General features: G+C 42.9%; 1 protein-coding gene across 1 annotated transcript in view; it reads right to left on the bottom strand.

The window, feature by feature from the left end:
- The window catches only part of PDE6A (phosphodiesterase 6A), a 124848-nt gene that overhangs the window by 78942 nt on the left and 29451 nt on the right, over positions 1-16455 (bottom strand). The window lies entirely within an intron of this gene.

Here is a 16455-nt window from a genome sequence, read left to right as displayed (position 1 = left end):
ACCCTAGTGTTTTTCATTCTCTCTGACTTTGCCTCTTCATTCTTGCTGAGCCCTTGACCTGTCCCATACCACCCAGTCCAAATGCTGTTCCCACCATGGATTCTTTATGCTCCAGTTAAGACTCTTTCTACTTTGAACTCCAAACTATTGGTCTGCTTCCATGTCAATAGGAGTTTCTACATTCTAGGCTGTGTTATTTCTATACATTTGTACTCTCATCAAACTCAAAGTCTTTGAGGATAGGAGTAAAGCTTTGCCCCTTTTAAAAAGTCTCTCAAACAGCCCAGCCCAAGTCCTTCCTGTCATATGCCCACCGGGCTTAGTTCTGGCTGGGAATATAAGCAACTCTTTTGCAAGAAATCTATTTTTACCTTATTTTCCAATATGCCAGAATGAGACAGTCAAATCTGCTAACAAACTTTAGTGCTAATTGTTGGCTAGGTAGGGATAAGCTAGTATTTGCATCAGTTCACCTCCTATAAGCCTGTTCAATGGGTCTGATTTCAGATGTCAGTGAAGGAAATTTGAAGCTTCTTTCATTGGAAACAGGGGCTACCAGTATGCGTAGGAGAGAATGCTTTCTGTAGTCAAGTCTATACACAAACGTGTTCTACCTGAAAGGAGAAAACAGGACTGCAGGCCCAACAATGCCACTGACTCATTCTATGACCTTGAAAAGGTTCTGTCTTCTCTCAAGGCTCTGTTGATTTTCCTAAGAACAAAACAGAAGAGTTGAATAACATTATCTCTAGCACTCCGGGTTCCAGGACTCCAAACAGGCTGGAGTGAGGGAAGACTGACCAGATGGTTGACCTCTCTTGTTTCTGACCACAAGCCTTGCCAAAGGATCCTTCCGGAAGAAAAGCTGGAGCTATTTATTTAACATAATCTCTACCCCCAGATCTATAGTTCACTGAAAAGAAAACTGGAAGGCTTTGAAAATTTACATGACTCAAATCATAGGTGATTTTAAAATATGTATTTATTGAGATAAAATTCACATTATATAAAAACATCTTTTTAAAGGGTATAATTCTGTGGTTTTTAGTGTATTTCTTACGTTGTGCCCCCACTAATCTATTTTCTCATCCTCTGGTAACTACTAATCTACTTTCTCTATGGATTTATCTATTCTGGACATTTCATATAAATAGAATTATACGATATGTGTGTGGCCTTTGTGTCTGTTAGGGGAAGCACACTGATTGAAACCGCCCACCCTGGCCAGGCACCATAGTAACCATTTGCATGAGTTGTTTTATGACAGGAGATCCTGATAAGGAATACAGAACTAATAAGCCACCACCAACTGGAAGAGTTCGGGAAAGGTCGAAAAGAGACACCGCGTGTCCGACCACTTTCTAGAATCCCTCTCACCAGCATCCATCCAGGCTGAGCAATGCGTGAGCCACCAGGAAAGACTCTGAATTAGAATGACTGGCCAAAGACTACCCGGAAACTAATCCCATCACCATAAAACCCGAGACTGCAAGCCACGCGGCAGAGCAGTTCTCCTGGGTTCTCTTACCCTCTGCTCTCCACCCAGGTGCCCTTTCCCAATAAAATCTCTTGCTTTGTCAGCACATGTGTCTCCTCAGACAATTCATTTCTGAGTGTTAGACAAGAGCCCAGTTTCAGGCCCTGGAAGGGGTCCCCCTTCCTGCAACATGACCATTCTCATTTAGCATAATATTTTCAAGGTTCATCCATACTGCAGCATGTAACAGAGCTTCATTCTTTTTTATGACTGAATAATGTTCCATTATGATGGATATAGATACCACATTTCACTTACCCATTTATTAGTTGGTGGACATGTAGGTTGTTCTCACTTTTTCGCTATGCAAGTCTTTGCGTGGACATGTGTTTTGGGTTCTCTTAGGTATATACCCAGGAGTGGAACTGCTGGGTCCACAGGTTTTAAGACACTGAGTTTGGAGGTAAAGAGGGGGGAATAAAAGAAAGAAATAGGGCACAGCAAGGAATCAACTGGGTGAAGGAGAGGTATGTGTGGAAAGGTATTTTGTGAAGCACCTTTTAGAAAGAAGAGGAGCCTGAAATTCAGGAACTGCTAGAATGGGAATGGGTTGTGTTGTATGTCAGTGGCCACCACAAATCCTAGTGTTGGGTGAAATGGTGTCCACAGGCCCCCACTGTTCATCACTTGTGTTAATAGCAATGATGAGGGAACCAAGGACGTTCAACTAGGAAGAGGCTCTGAAAGATTATTGGGAGTGGAGGAACCAGAGAGCCAGACAAGCCAGTAGGTCAGAGACAAAAGTTATTATAATAAGGCAACACCAAGGAATTCCCTGGCGGTCCAGTGGTTAGGACTTAGCATTCTCACTGCCAGGGCCCTAGGTTCGATCCCTGGTTGTGGAACTAAGATAGCCCAAGCCTTGCAGTGAGGAAAAAAAGCAATACCCATAGTGTTTAAGAGGTGGTGTGTAAATTATTCAATATCCCTGGACCTCACTTTGCTTAGCTGTAAAATTAGAATTCTTTTACATGGTGGTTGTGGAGATGAAATAATATATTGTGTAATGTGCAGCTATGTACCCAGTGCATGTTAAGTTGAACCATATAAAATTGCTCCTCTTTGACTATTTTTGTCCTCTAGGGACAGCGGTTTCAGACTGTTCAATTTAATAGTAGTCATCCAATCATCATTAGTTATCATAACTATCAAAGATTAACTGGATTACCTTAAAGATAGTCAAGTCCTTGTCATCGAAGGTAGGTAAGCCCAGGGCAAGGCAGAGGATTCAAATATCAGCATTTAAATAGGAAGATGATTCCTGTTAATCAGTAAGGACGTGGTTGCAAATATTTTAAAAATAATTTTTGTTGGAGTATAGTTGATTTGCAATTTTCCCAGAGGAATGAGGAACTGGCTTAGAATGAGGATTGAGAAACTGGAGGGAAGGAAGCGGGTACAGACGCAAGAAAGACGTGTGGAAGACACATTGGTTGACTGGGAGACAAGGCCTGAGAAACAGTGCTGCCAGCCTGGGTAATTTACGTCACTGGGCATTGAGTGTCCCCCTTCAGGACCTTTCGCTGGCATTACATGTTGACTTAGCCTCCACTTCCTGATAGGAAGACTTTCACCTCTGGCTTGCAAACCACACAACCTCTGTGAAGCCATAGAAGGGAAGAGTTTTCCTGGCCCCACCTTGGGACTGCTGGAATGGCCTCCAGCCTCATTTTATTGGGCTCCACCTTCATTTTATGGCTTCCCAGTGTCACAATGGTAAAGAATCCACTTGCCAATGCAGGAGACACACGAGACTTGGGTTCTATTCCTGGGTCAGGAAGATCCCCTGGAGTTGAAAATGGCAACTTGCTCCAGTATTCTTGCCTGGAAAATTCCACGGACAGAGGAGCCTGGTGGGCTACTGTCCATGGGGCCATCAAGAGTCAGACACGACTGAGCAACCGAACACACACACAAACACACCCTCATTTTATACTTAATCTTGGCTGTCTGCCATATTTCATTTGTTCTTATCCTTGACCTAGAGTTGATGTCAGTTCCTCACTGTCCTGCCTCCTGACGTTGACGTAATGCCATGCCTTTATTCAGCTACGTGGGTTTCCTGTTGAGTCTGCCTCCAAACCGTGGCTAGTCTGTGAAGTTCTCTTTGTTTTACTTTGAGGATCTAACCTGGGTGATGGATGAGCCATGCAATATTTTCTCCTTAGGTGCATTTTAACCTTTACGTCATTTTTATTTTCTCTTCTTTTTTTTTAATATTCATTTTTATTTATTTGTCTGTGCTGGGATCTTCAGTTGCTGCATGTGAGCTCTTAGCTGAGGCCTGTGGGATCTAGTTCCCTGAACAGGGATCAAACAGTTTCCTAAACTCTGGTCTCAATTTTCTCATTTGCAAATTGTGGATAATAATGATACTTATTTTATAGAACTGTGGTGAGGCTTAGTGGCAGTGTATGTATAGAACTTTCTTTGTGGCTACTTCTCAGTAAAAAGTGTATGTTAGTCATTCAGTCATGTTTGACTCTTTGTGGCCCTATGGACTGTAACCCATCAGGCTCTGCTGCCCATGGGATTCTCCAGGCAAGGCTACTGGAGGGGGTTGCTATTCCCTTTTGCAGAGGATCTTCCTGACCCAGGGATCAAACCCAGATCTCTTGCATTGCAGGCAGATTCTTTACCATCTGAGCCACCAGGGAAGCCCATAAAGGTAGTTTAATACTTTTGGGCCTGCACCACAGAGCATGTGGGATCTTAGTTCCCCAACTAGGGATCAAACCCCTGGTCCTTATATTGGAGGTATGGAGTCTTAACCACTGGACCACCAGGGAAGTCCCTAGATATTTTGTTTAACATGTATGTAAACATCTTTCTATGCCATTAAATATTCCATTACCACATGACTCTTAATGGCCTCACAGAGTTCCACTGGGTGGCTGTACCATAATTTAACATATTTCTAACTATTGGTTATTTAGGCTGATTTTTTCCTTCTTTTTTTCTTTCCTTTGGTATTCTTAAAGAACATTTGCTAAATCTTTGTGCACTTTCTTATTGTCTTATCTTTTACTAAAAATATGAACAGAAAGAACAATTTCAACTACTAATCTTTTAAGATATTGTCCTGGCTATCCAAAAATAAAAGCATTTAAGTAAAGACATGTTGAGAAAGTCAATATTTTAGTGCAGAGATCATGTTCCATCTTGAATGACCATTTCTCACAGCACCTAGCTCAGAATCCTGAAAGAACAAATCTGGAATGCTGGGGTTTGTTATCACTATGAAACACCAAATAACAGATCACTTTCTGTACCTAAATATTATAGCAAGGGTGACTTGTACTGCTTCACCCCCAGTGTAAGAATCACATTTCTTTTCTTCCTCCAAATCAAATTGTATATATTCCAAGCCCCCATCCCACAGTGCTGGCAGGATATCCAATCTCAATAATTACTGTGACCATCATTCCACCCCAGGGTCATGTGAAGGCCTGTTGGTCTAACTCAGTTCAGCTGGAGAAAAGCCCTGTAACCTTTATTTTGTCCATTCTGTGTCCACACATGTGCCCCTTGTCCAAACTGATAATGCCCCTGAAACAGTGGTGTTCTTGGCCAGGGTTCTGGGGTTCTTGCTATGGCTTCAGGCTCCCAGAGCTACCAAAAGGCACCCACATGGCAAACCTTCCCACCTCCCCAGGGCAGGACAAGGCCCAGGTCCTTGCCACTCGAAGATCCTGCCAAGCCTAGCCCTCTTGGCAGAGGCTTTCAAAAATTTCCTTTCCTCCTCCATTCTTTCCCTCTCTGGGATGATTCAGTCTAATTTCCCTCAAAGGCCAAAAAGAAGAGAGGATCTCTCCTTGAGTCTGAGAATAGTTACTTCCTATCCTGCCACACAGCATCCTTGAGAGGCAAGTGATCAAGAAGGGCCAAGCCCCCTCTAGGAACTGGGGGAGAGGGAGCTGAGGAAAAGTGGAGAGGACTTCCCTGGTGGCCTGTGCCTAAGACTCCTTGTTACCAGTGAAGGGGGCCCAGGTTCAATCCCTGGTCAGGGAACTAGATCCCACAACTAAGAGCCCACATGGCAGAACTAAGACCCAGCATGGTTAAGTTAATTAGTTAAAAAGAATGGAAACAATATAAATGTCCATCACTGCTTACATGAATGATGGTCCCCCTAAAGAGTGGGATACCATGCAGCTGCTATGACCAAAGACAGCCACAGCGATATTCCTTCCCCACCCGACATGTACTTCTCACAATGTGACTTGGACATGTCTCTTATTGAGACTTGTAAGTATGTGACTTTTGAGGCCAGATCCTAAAAGGCTATACAGAATCCTCCTATTACTGGAACCTTTGAAGTCTTCAGAGGTCATTTAAGCACAGACTGCCCTGAAACTGCCATGATGTGAGGAAGCCTAAACTAGCCCATACAGAGAGACACAGGGTGAGGCCCTGAGTCTGCATGAAGAGAGATGTTCAGCCTTCAGCTTCTTCATTCCCTGTCTCCACTCTAGCCACTATCTGACTATATAGCTCTATGAGAGATCCAAGCCAGAACCACTCATGGAAACTCTTACCAAACCTCTGACCCACAGCAACCATGAGAAATAACAAAAATGGCGATTGGTATTTTAAGCCACTAAGTTTTGGAATGATTTGTTACTTAGCAGTAGATAGTCATAAAGGAGCTCTTTATGCACTGAGATGGAAGAATCTTCAAAATTTAGTATTATCAATTTCTAAGAGTATAGAATAATAATGTATGCCCATTTCTTTTTTTTTTTTTTAATTTATTTATTTATTTGGCTGTGTCAGGTCTTAGTGGCAGCATGCAGGATCTTCATTGTCACACGGGATCTTTCATTGCAGTGCATGGACTCTCTGGTTGAGGCACACGAGCTCCACGTGGGACCTTTCACTGCAGTGCATGGACTCTCTGGTTGAGGCACACGAGCTCCATGCGGGACCTTTCACTGCAGTGCATGGACTCTGGTTGAGGCACACGAGCTCCACGTGGGACCTTTCACTGCAGTGCATGGACTCTCTGGTTGAGGCACACGAGCTCCACGCGGGACCTTTCACTGCAGTGCATGGACTCTGGTTGAGGCACACGAGCTCCAGAGCGTGCAGGCTGAGTAGTCGCAGCAGGTGGATTTAGTTGCTCTGAGGCATATGGGATCTTAGTTCCCTGACCAGGGATCGAACCCTTGTCTGTCCCCTTCATTGCAAGATGGATTCTTAACCACTGGACCACCAGGGAAGTCCCTGCCCATTTTTTTTTTTTTTAAGTATATATGAGAGTGACTAATTGGTTGATTGGGGGAGTCTTGTACATGCAACAGATAGGCTTATCAACCCTAGGTGTATATTAGAATCTTCTGGTGGGCTTTTAAAAAGCATCAATGCCTGAGCCCACTCTTTCCCAACTCAATCATAATAACTGAGGATGAGACCAAAGTATTTTTATTTTCTAAAAGTTTCCCAAGAGATTCTGATGTGTAGCCAGAGTAGAGAACTGCTGGTTAGACTACCTTGGAAGGCAACACAGGAAGCTGGTGCTGTGTTTGCCTCCAGAAAGGGATGCTGGGGTAAGAATGGATAGTGTAGGAGAGATCTACTTTTCATTGTAAACTCTTTGATATTTCGAACTTGTTTACTTGTACATGTTACCTATTTGTAAGAATAATCAGTGTTAGTTGCTCAGTCGTGTCTGACTCTTTGCAACCCCGTGGACCGTAGCCCACAAAGCTCCTCTGTCCATGGGATTCTCCAGGCAAGAATACTGGAGTGGGTAGCCTATCCCTTCTCCAGGGGATCTTCCTGACCCAAGAATCGAACTGGAGCCTCCTGCATTGCATGCAGATTCTTTACCAGTTGAGCTACCAGTGAGTTCTGCCTAAGAACAATCAAGTTAAATTAAAAAGAAAATGAAAAAAGCAAAACAGCTGTATCAGCAGAAATGAATCCCAAATAGCAAATCAGGAACAGTCCACTCAACAGTGGGGTCTCAGAGGAAGTGACCTGTCCTTCCTGGAAGAGTGGGTAGTCAGGAAGGGCTGAAGAACTGAATCCTGAAGTAATCCCTAACCTGAGATGACTTTGCTGGCCCATAACATCCCCAGTTAACACATCATTAGTTATTCTTTGGAAAAGAGTTTGGGACAGAGTAATGGTTATAATGTACAACCCTCTGGCTGCCAGTTACCTCTGTGCACCCTGAGACCAATAGGATGGAAAATGCTCAGGCCTGGTTGGGAGGGGTGAAGAGATCTGGGTTCTGGCTGGCTGGGCTGCTGACATGCTGTTATTGAGGAAAAGCTGATTATTACTTAGCCAGCTCTCCTTTAGCAGGGATTTGGTTATCTGTTTCACACCTTAAGATTCCTGCCACAGAGAACTGGAGCATGATGAAGGTACAGTAGGAATGGTGGACCAAAGTCTAGCTGTATGAGGCCCCTGGAGATTTGTATGCGGGTAGGTGAGGGGACCACAACATTAAATAGCAGCCTGGATGCTGAATTAGGGGGTTGAAAGGCACCAATGAGAGGCTCGGGAGACAGACAGCTATAACAAAGAAAACCCCTCCCTGTCCCACCTCAGAATCCACTACTTGTCAGTTGAGTGGCTCTGTTAAGTAACAATATTCCAAGCTGCAATTTCTTCATCTACAAAGTAGATGAGGGGCTTCCATGGTGGCTCAGTGATAAAGAATCTGCCTGCCAATGCAGGAAATGCAGGTTCTATCCCTGGGTAGGGAAGATGCCCTGGAGAAGGAAATGGCAACCTGCTCCAATATTCTTTCCTGAGAAATCCCATGGACAGAGGAGCCTGGTGGGTTATATAGTCCATGGGACACAACTTAGCAACTCAAAAACAACAAAAGTTGATGAGAACGTATGGAATAAGAGAGAGAAAATGATAGCCGTTATTATATTAAACCAGTCTTTAGTGGTATCTATTACACACAAGGATGGGGATAGAGTCTTACCTTTGACTAACACAGTAAGTGTAGTGGTTAAGAGTGGGCTTTGCAGGCAGCTATAATTAGGTTGAAATCATGCTGTTGTCATTTATTAATAACTGTGGGACTGTGGACAAGTCACCTAACATCTCTGAGTCCCATTTCTTCACTGATAAAGGGAGAGTCATAACATAACACCCCCTCAAAAGCTTCTGCTGCTGCTAAGTTGCTTCAGTCATGTCCGACTCTGTGAGACCCCATAGACAGCCCACCAGGCTCCTCTGTCCACAGGATTCTCTAGGCAAGAATCCTGGAGTGGGTTGCCATTTCCTTCTCCACAAAAGCTTCTATGAGGCCTAAATAAGATAATAAATGTGAAGTTTTGTGCATCCAGAAATAAATAACCAGAAATTGTTAACTGTTGTCTTCTGTTTGTTTTGCAACTTATAAGGAGTGGACAAAATACATTAACACCCATTGTCTTACTGACTCTTGAGTGTGGGGCCATTAATTACCCTTGGAAAGGTGAGATTATGCGATTTGTCCTCATTGCTAGGGGATTGTACCAGGAGCAGAACCCAGGTGTTCTGATCCTGATATGGCTTGTGACTCTGGAAGTTCTGAATCTGGTGGGTGACAGAAATCTGAGGCTCATCTCAGGGTAAGAAATGGAGTTCCTTGAATGTGTTCTTGAAAAGGGAAGAAAAGCAAGTTGACCATTTTGTTTCCTTCACTGGTTTTCTTTCACTCCCATCTATCCTGTCATTCTATGCAATCATCTGTGAACCCCCTACAGGCAATACAAGATGGAAAATGAACAAATGAATGTATAATCTATATCGGACAGTGCCTAATTTGTGGCACATAATTAAATGAAGACTACATGCTAAAAAGTGACTAGCAGGACAGTCACCAAGGAAAGGGCAGGCAGGTCTTTAGGTTGACACTGGAGAAATAAGTAGAGGCCAGGTACTGGAACCAGTCAGTGTCTAGGTCGAGAAAGAGAACAAGCTTGGCAAAGGAGGCTAGGATGGGTGGAGAGGGCTGAGGGAAGGAGAGTTGCGACGTTAGAAGGAAGGGGCCGGCGCCCAGAACATTCAGGACTTTGGGGGCATAGGGAGAAATTTCACATTATCTATGAATGTCAAGGAAAGCCACGGAGGAATTACATTTCATATTTATATACTCATTTACATCTTTAAAAGAACCTTTGGGTATTGGTACCTTCGGTCGAGAGTAAGTTAAACTGGGGCAAGAGGCCCTCTTACTTTGTTGCAGACCTTTTCCCATATAGGGCCTCCATTTCTCTCTCAGTGGGCATCCCTGGTGGCTCAGACGGCAAAGAATCTTCCTACAATGTGGAAGACCTGGGTTCAATCCCTGAGTCGGGAAGATCCCCTGAAGAAGGAAGTGGCAACCCACCCCATTATTCTTCCCTGGGAAATCCCACGGACAGAAGTGCCTGGCGGGCTATATAGTCCACGGGGTCGCAAAGAGTCGGAGTACTTTTTTTCTCTATCAATAAAAGAGGGGGGGTGCCAAAAAGTCTAAGATGAAAACGATACCCCTCTTAAAGGAAGAACAGTTTAAGCTCTCCTTAGAGCATTTCCACGTCTCGCCCGATAGTGAGTCCTCGCATTACCCTAAAGGTTAAGCCGGAGGAACCGTGATCTGCCCACTTCCAACAGGCAAAATCTCCTTTATAATCAGGAACGCGTGGCTTCTTCTGTACAGTACAGCCAATCGCGAGGAGGAAAGCGGCTTGGGGGCGGCACTCTTGCCGGTTCTGGCCGCGTCATTGGCTGATAGCCGCGTCGCTCTGTCGCAGTGCCACGTGACGGCGCAGGCTGAATTTTCGCTCTATAGTCGCCTTCCTCACCTCCCGGCGGGTGCCTGCTCACCGCTTGCCTCAGTCCCGCCCAGCCGGGCCACACCTCCTCCTGGGGCAGGGCGATGGGCGGGCAAGGGAACTGGTGGGTTAAAGGGAGCCCGGCCCGGCAGTGGGCTACCTCCGCTCGCGCCACGCTACCGCCTCAGTCCCGCCACGGCGGAGGACGCGCCTTGGAGCCGGGTCGCACGGTACGGCAGAGACTCGAGAGGTGAGGCGAGGGGAGGGACTGGAGACCGGGGAGAGTGAGCAGTTCTGGCCTCCGCGCGGTCAGCGGGCTCCTCTTGGAGTCGTCTTCGCCTGTGTCCCACGTTGTGGTGGGAGGAAGCCCTCGCCAACGGTCGCTGCGGGCAGTCGTGGCTGGGCCGTGAGAGGTGGGCGTGCCTCGGGGTTATTTCCTCTGTCGGCAGGGGCGGAGGCAGGGCTAGCGTCGAAGCCCCACATCCCCATCCAGTGAACCCGACCCAGCTCCTGCGCTTGAGGTCTGTTCGTCCTTCATCCCATCTAACGCGCCGGGTGGTCCTCAGCTCGTAGGTGAAGGCACGGGTCTTCCTCCGGAGTCCTCCTTGTGCCATCCGGAACCCCGATATCTGGGAGCAGGACCGAGGAGATGAGGTCCACCCTTACCACTTCAGATGGGTAAACTGAGCCTTGGACAGGAGAGAGGACTTGATTTCTTGGTTTTAAAAACTACATACCAGGTTAAGTACAAATCATACCTCTACTTCTTTGAGATTCATAGACTGAAGTTGAAATCCTTTCGCTGGTGAGATGGAGACACTGAAAGGACACAGAAAGGGACAGAGCCTTGCTGAAAGTCACACAGCAAGTCATTTGCAGAGCTAGGACTTGTACCCAGCTCTTCAGACTCATAGGCTATTAGACTGGGCCCCTTCTTTGCGCAGATTGTTGGTCTACGGTGAGTTAGAAGCATTCAAGACTTAATGGCACTCCTCTCTGGCACTCATTCTAGAACCTTTTTTCCTCATTCCTGGGGCTCTTTATGTGAAATCTGGAACTAATGTGATATCAAATATTGAGTTAAGCGGAAGTTCTTGTCTTCAAAAGTTGAGTGAATGAGAAATGGAGAGCCAAAGCTGTTGGCAAGAAATAAGTCCATTTTTTTTTTCCTCTTCAGTAATCTCAAAGGATGAAGACTAGTAGCTGTCATTTTTTAAGCAAATGCTATGTGCTAGGCACTGTGCTAGGTACTTGGCTTCGTTTTAAAACAACACTGCAAGTTATGTAATGTTATCTCCATTTTACAGGTGAGAAATTAATGCTGAGTAAAATGAAGTTTTTTCCCTTGGTGCCATACAGATGTTGAACAGTGTGGCTGGGATCTGATTAGAGTTCTTTCTGACTTCAGAACATACCTAGTGATTCTTGAAATATGGCCCACAGTCTACTTAACTCAGAATCACCCAAGGGGCTGTCTTGAATCTCACCCCTGGGTTTGTCTGAGAATCTCCATCTTAACAGATCTCCGTGTTGGGTGTCATTGTAATATAATTTGCTGCTTCCTGGAGGAAGATCTAGAGATGATGTATTGGGATTTGACAAGATCTAAATTAGATTCACTAGGGGTCCTTTTGAGAATTGATGTTACTTTTAATGGGTATAAACCGTCAGATAGATGCTTCCCAAACTAATTTCTTGACACAAACTTGGTTATGGTGTGTGAGGGTGGAGAGGGAGGAGTAATTCCCTTTTTACCAACATAGCTCATAAACTGTTATTCATCCATTTGCTTAACAAATACTTGTTAAGCTCTTATTAGGTGCTGTACAGTTTTAAGGTACAGGGGATACAGTTGCAAACTGCATTAATTATCAAAATTAATAATAGACTCAGAAATGAGTTGAGTACTTGGCCACAAAATTACTGCTTATAACTAGCTCCTAAGACCTCTTAGCAAGGAAACAAAATTGGGGTCCATGTGTTTTAGAAGAGAGCTAAGCTTGGAAATTGGAAAATGAGGATTGAGAATCTGGTTCTACCAGTTGAACAAGTGACTAAACTTTGATTTTTCTCATACTGGAGAATAGGAATTCGTACTCTATTTTCAGATTTACTGAGGAGGCAAGTGGAAGATGCTGATGAAATCTTACTAAATTTTTTTTAAATTTTTTTTCTTTTTTTCTTATTTAGGTGAAATTTTTTGAAAGCAATGTAGTGCTGTGCAAGGAACTATTTAATTATTTTACCATGGTTTTACAGTAAGTTATTTTCCTCTTGGGTATTTTATTATTTTGTCTTATAATGGGCTTTATAAGAGAAAGAATATATTATAGTGCTTATACTACTGATGTAAGCCTTATGGTGGTGGTTCTTTTTACATCACAGAATTAATGGACATTGTTAATCATTTGTGATAACTGAAAAGTAGGGAATTTAAAAAAAATATTTATATAAGTTTGGCTGTGCTGGGTCTTCGTTGTTGCTCGGGCTTTTCTCTAGTTGTGGTGCTTGGGCTTCTCATTGCAGTGATTTCTCTTATTAAGGAGCACAGACTCTAAAGCACAGGCTCAATAGTTGGGGCGCACAGGCTTAGTTGCTCGGAGGCATGTGGGATCTTCATGGATCAGGGATCAAACCCACATCTCCTGCATTGGCAGGCAAAAATCTTTACCACTGAGCCACCAGGGAAGCCCCAGGAAGGTTTTTTTTTTAAGTTATTTATTTTTAAAAATTTTTGGCTGCTCTGGGTCTTGGTTGCTTTGCACTGACTTTCTTTAGTTGTGGTAAGCGGAGGCTGCTCATTGCAGTGGCTTCTCTTCTTGGGGAGCACAGGCTCTAGGCACATGGGCTTCATTGGTTGTGGCACACGGGCTTACTTTCCCTTCCGTATGTGGAGTCTCTCCAGACCAGGGATCAAACCCATCTTCCCTGCATTAGCAGGCAAATTCTTATGCACTGTGCCACCAGGGAAGTCCAGGAATTTTTTTTTTTTTGGTCTTCACTATATTTACTTGGAACTTCACCTTTTTCTTCATTTCAATAAACATAAATCATAGCCATACATAGCAAGTTGGAGGCATTGCGTTAGATTCTGGGTATGTAGACACTGGGATGACTTGGTGTCTGTCCTGAAATGGTACTCGTGTTTGAGAGACATGTAAACTTGAGCGACTTGGGTGCTAAATGTCATGTCATTTGTTGGAGAAACATAGCCTGTGAAATTTCAGCCCCCTTCTTCTATGGCATTTGAGGTGGGACTTAAAAGATTAGAAAAAGGACTAAGACAGATGGAGACAGAAGGGAAAGGCATCCCAGACTAAGGAATGACATGAGCAAGGGCCCCAAAGGACAAAGGCTGTTTAGTATTTTCATGGACTGGTGATTGGAACACTGGTGCATGAAAAGAAACAAGAGAAAGGCAGCTGCAGGCTTATTCACAGAGAGAAGACTAAAGTTATTTGACTGTATTCAAGAAGGTAGAGAGTTATTGCAGATTTTTGAAGAGTGTATCCAAATGATTTGATGTCATGTTGTTAATGAATGCTCCTTTTGAAGAAGAGGCAGCATGGGATGGTGGTTAAAAACATTGGTTCTATTCAGTGTTTAAGGCTGAAGTGTGTCTGCAACTTTCAAATAGTTGAGAGAAAAATTACCAAACAAACTAACTGGTATGTGTAAAGAGTGCAAAAGTAGTACAGATATAGCAAAACATTAACAATTGGTGAATTGTTCAGCGGATGAGTTATGAATAACCAGTGTTCATGTATCATTCATTCAACGTTTCTGAATATTTGAAAGGTTTCAAAATAAGCTGTTCAGAGACAGAGTAGGCTTGAATCAGATAGGTCTTGATTCTCATCATGATTCTACTGCTTAAAAGCTGTGTGAGTACTGGAAAATTATTTCCAAGCAACACAGTCCACACCTATTCCAGCCTAGTTTAACTGAGATTTTCCACTTAGGAAAAGAGACTTTTTGTTCACATTAATATTAGGTTAATGTTAAGACTTCTCAAGTTTTCCACAAACGTTAGATAGAGGTTATTTTATATAATAACTGTTTATATCCCCTTCTTTGTCTTTTTTTTTTTTTTTTTGCCTGTGATGACATGGCATGTGGGATATTAGTTCCCTGACCCGGGATTAAACCCATATCCCCTGCATTGGATGCATGGAGTCTTAACTGCTGGACCACCAGAGAAGTCCACCCTTCTCTGTCTTCTTTTGGATTATTTACTATTTTCTGTGATCCCATTTTATCTCCATTGTTTATTTGCCATAACTTTTTGTTATTAATGGGATTGCTTTAGAGTTTATAGCATCTGTAACTATCACAGTTTGCCTTCAAGTGATATTATATCATTTCATGTATAGTGTAAGATGCAATGCTTTGCTCGCTCCTGGTTTTGTATATGTTAAATTATATATAGCATAACATTGGCCATATTAACCATTTTAAATGTTCAGTAACATTAAGTATAAGTGGAATTATATAGTATGTGTCCTTTTGTGTCTGGCTTCTTTCACTCATCTTTGCTGTAGATGAAGAGTATCTGAGCTTTATTTCTTTTAATTGGCTAAGTAATATTTCATTGTGTGGCCTAGACCAGTTTTTTTTCCATTCATCTATTAACAGATACTTGGGTTATTTCTGCCTTTTGACTATTGTGACTAATACTGTTGTGAACGTTTGTGTACAGGTATTTGGTCCCTGTTTTTAGTTCTTTGGGGGATATACCTAGGAGTGGAATTGTTGGGTTATATAGTAATCCTGTGTAACTGTTTGAGTAACTACCAAACTGTTTTCTGCAGTGTTTTTACCATTTTACATTCCCAATGCAATGCATCAATTATGTTTCAAAGAAACAATCAAGTTTTAAAAGTTAAGAATTATTTTTGAAAAAAATTTTTTTGTTAAAATAATTAAAAAAAAAAAAAAAAAACCAATCTATCCATCAACAGAAAACTTAGTACATGCCTCTTGGGTGCTCAGTCCTATGCAAGGTATTGTGAGAGTTCACAAAAAGCATAAAGTAGCTCCTTGAATAATTTTTAATCTAGTTGAAAAGATAAAATGTATATTCAACAGACATTTATTGAACATCCAAACAATGAGAATTTAGAGAAAAATGAGATTCTGTTTATGTGCCGATGATCTATGTTCTCTTCCCCTCCTCATTTATTTTTTTCAATTTTGGCTTCTCTCCTATGCTTGACACCCCCAGTTTTCTTTTTTCTGACCAGGGATCAAATGCACGATCCCTGTAGTGGAAGGCCAGAGTCCTAACCACTGAACCACCAGGAAAGTCCCCAAAATGCCCATTCCTAATTGCTTACTGGATATCCTCATTTGGATATCTAAAAATCTCAAACCTATGACATATAAGGCAACCTTTTTGTTGCTTCCTGTCTTTCCATTCTGTCCTCCACAGTCCCATGCACTATCCTTGTATGTGGCCCACCTCAGAGTTCATCTTAGATGTATCCCTTTTCTGCAAGCATCATCTTTTGTCTAGTTGCACCTCTGAAATATCAAACCTCCTTTCCTGCCCTGTCTTGGAGTTTATGTCCTTTCCGCCATAGCTTACAGGATGAAGTCCAGGCTTCTTGGGATTACATAAGGACCTGTTTTGCACTCCAGTCTTACCTTCTGCAGTTTCACTCCAGAAATCTGGCAAGCTAGGTGACTTTTTCCTGGGTCTTGGATTTTTCTGGGACCTTCCACTTGCCTGAGTTTCTTTTCTTTTCTTACCTACTTTGCAACTTCCTCACATTGACCTACAGCCTATTCTCTATTCTCAGAGTATGGCAAACCTCTGTTATGGCACTTAGAGTGTTATAGTTTATCTGTTTATAAATCTGTCTTAACCCACTGATTGTGGGTAGAAACTGGGTTTCTTATCCATTTTCATATTAATTTATTGATCTCCTGCTATGTGCTAAGCTTTGTTCTTATTGGGGATACAGTAGGTATGAAAAAGACTATAAATAACATTTTTTATAAGTATAAATGCACAATATAATTGCAAAAGTCTATGAAAGTTCTGTGAAGAAAATAAAGCCAGATAAGGATTTTTGAGAGGAGTGGCAGTATTATTTGGTATGGTCAAGGAAGGCCATTATATGGAAATGATATATAAGCTGAGGC

Source organism: Bos indicus x Bos taurus, chromosome 7, assembly GCF_003369695.1.
Source record: "Bos indicus x Bos taurus breed Angus x Brahman F1 hybrid chromosome 7, Bos_hybrid_MaternalHap_v2.0, whole genome shotgun sequence".
Taxonomy (NCBI): Eukaryota; Metazoa; Chordata; class Mammalia; order Artiodactyla; family Bovidae; genus Bos; species Bos indicus x Bos taurus.
The sequence above is the reverse complement of the archived record's forward strand: the minus strand, read 5'-3'. Positions and strand labels throughout refer to the sequence as shown.